Genomic DNA, 2,374 nt, shown 5'->3' with positions numbered 1-2,374 from the left:
CCTATCAGCAAGCAAGACCCAACAACAATACCCAAACCAACAAGGGATTGTGGGGGAGTGGTAAGTACTCCTTCATTTTTAACTAAGAGGTTTTGAGTTTGAGTTTCCTTAGGTACGAAATTGTCTTTATTAGGGAGCGTTTTATTCTCAATGTGAGACTTTTCAGCGCGAATCCAAATTTAGACGGCTCCAATATGGATAACGGATACTGAAAAAAGAAAAAAAAACATTGCACACCAAAAAAAATTCGGACGCAGCGTCACTTGCCTAACTCCTGTTTCGTCGCTATCCCAAAAGCAAAACCTCCACGTTTTACTATTTTATACTATTATATTCTGAAAAATAATAATAATGATTTGGAACTACTAAAATTAATAAAGAGTTTAGTATTTATAACCATCAGAAATTTGTGCTGGCGGATAGTTCGGCGAGGTTAGTCGAGTACACCGAATGACTCGACGATACGCCCTTCTTTTGTCTCATCGCCGTTTAGTGCTTACCTTCAACATCTTCACGTTCTGGACCATTGGGCGGTATAGTACTGCTTCGCGGAACTATTTGGCGAAGCGCCGACTGCTCCTTTCATTGCTTTCTTTATCCTCTTCCTTCAGGGCTTCGCATACTGGAAACAAAGGGCAGAGTCTGTCTTTTCGGCGAATCGCCAAAGATGCTTGGCGATGCTCAGACTTCAGCTTCTTTGTTCTTTTCAGCCTTTTTTGTTCCTTTTTGCGCTTAAGTGTCCATGCTTCCACTAAAACTTCAAATACCTGAAACTTAAGAGTTTTCATCAGATATTGAAGCAAAATAAGCATTCGAGGATTACTATTTCTATCAAAATAAAGCCCTAAATGAGTCCAATTTGTGGACTCATCATTTGTGCGCAATCAAGAGCCGGAGTACTACCATAGGATGTTTCTCATTTTAGGAGAAAAGTTCAGTGAGATAGTCAAAATTGGTGAAGCTATTGAAGACGGTCTCAAGATTGAAAAAATCATTGAGGCATGTCGGTCTCAATGTTCGTAAGCCTTTACCATCCAAAACCTACTCTTTAGCTCCAAAAAGTCCTTACCCCATCCAACCAAACTACCAAGCTCTACTACCAAATAATCCAAATTACCATGCTCCTTACTAAAGCTCTTTGTTAAATTACCCAAATGCCCCTTCTAGCTACCAAACTCCACGATACCATAATTTAAACACCAGCACCTACTCGCCAAAATTCTCCCACTTACCGCCAAGTACCTCCATCTTCACGAAATAATTACAATCTTTCTTGTCAGGAGTGTTTGAAGAAACCTTCTCGAGTCTTTACTCTTTTGGTTGAAAGTTGAACCCAACTCTTTGAGAGATTGAAAGTGGCTGATCTGATACAAACAATTGATCCAAAAAATGTCAATGTCAATTCCAGAATTTACAGGCCCGATCTTCATTGTGCTTACCATTCAAGAGGTGCTGGACATACCACTTAGGATTGCATCAACTTGAAGCATAAAATTCAAGACTTGATTGATCAAAGAATTGTCACCATTCAAGCTGTCACTTCCAATGACAATGGTGATTGACAGTTGAATTGTGGAGGATTCAACTGTAATATGATTGACCCAAAGTCTCAAGCACCTCTCCATCAAAATGCCCGAAACTATCGTGAAATGCCTCTGCCTCAACAAGGCCATTATGATCCTCCTCGTCCATGTCTTGAGAAGAAACCTGCTCGAAATTTTACTCCTCTCATTGAAAGCCGGACGAAGTTGTTTTAGTGATTGAGTGCGGCAGGTATTATTCATCCGGTCTAGCCCAAGCCAGTTGATATTAGCTTAAGATTTTACCGAGCCGATCGAAGGTGTGCGTATCATTCCAACAGTGTTGGGAATGATATTGAAAACTATATTAATTTGAAGCACATGATCCAGAACTTGATCGACCATAAAGTGGTCAAAACCGTTGTACCCAACGCCAACAATAATCCTCTGCAAAATCATGGAGGCGTCACTGTTAATATGATAGAGACGGAGAATGAGTGATGCATGGTAAAAGCGATAGTTCCAACTGGTCCTGACAACCTTGAGAAAGTTGTAGCTTCTTCGAACATAAGTTAGAAACTCAATTTTACGAGCATGACACCCCATCTAGCTTTTTCTTTAGTGTCAATAAAGGGTTAGAACAAGAAGGGGATTAATCATGTTCCACCAAAGTCTTTGCCTCATTTATGCTAGTCCTTTCTGGTAGAAAAATATACTAATGATGACATTTTTGGAGAAGAAATTGGGGATCTTTTTGAAGAAGGTAATGCTGCATCCAAGAAGATGATCGAGACACCAAGCATACGAGATGCCGAGCCAATGGAGAAAGTTCTTAATTGGACTTCCACTCTGCT

This window comes from Solanum tuberosum, unplaced genomic scaffold (assembly GCF_000226075.1).
Source record: "Solanum tuberosum cultivar DM 1-3 516 R44 unplaced genomic scaffold, SolTub_3.0 scf00063, whole genome shotgun sequence".
Taxonomy (NCBI): domain Eukaryota; kingdom Viridiplantae; phylum Streptophyta; class Magnoliopsida; order Solanales; family Solanaceae; genus Solanum; species Solanum tuberosum.
This window is presented reverse-complemented; position numbering follows the sequence as displayed.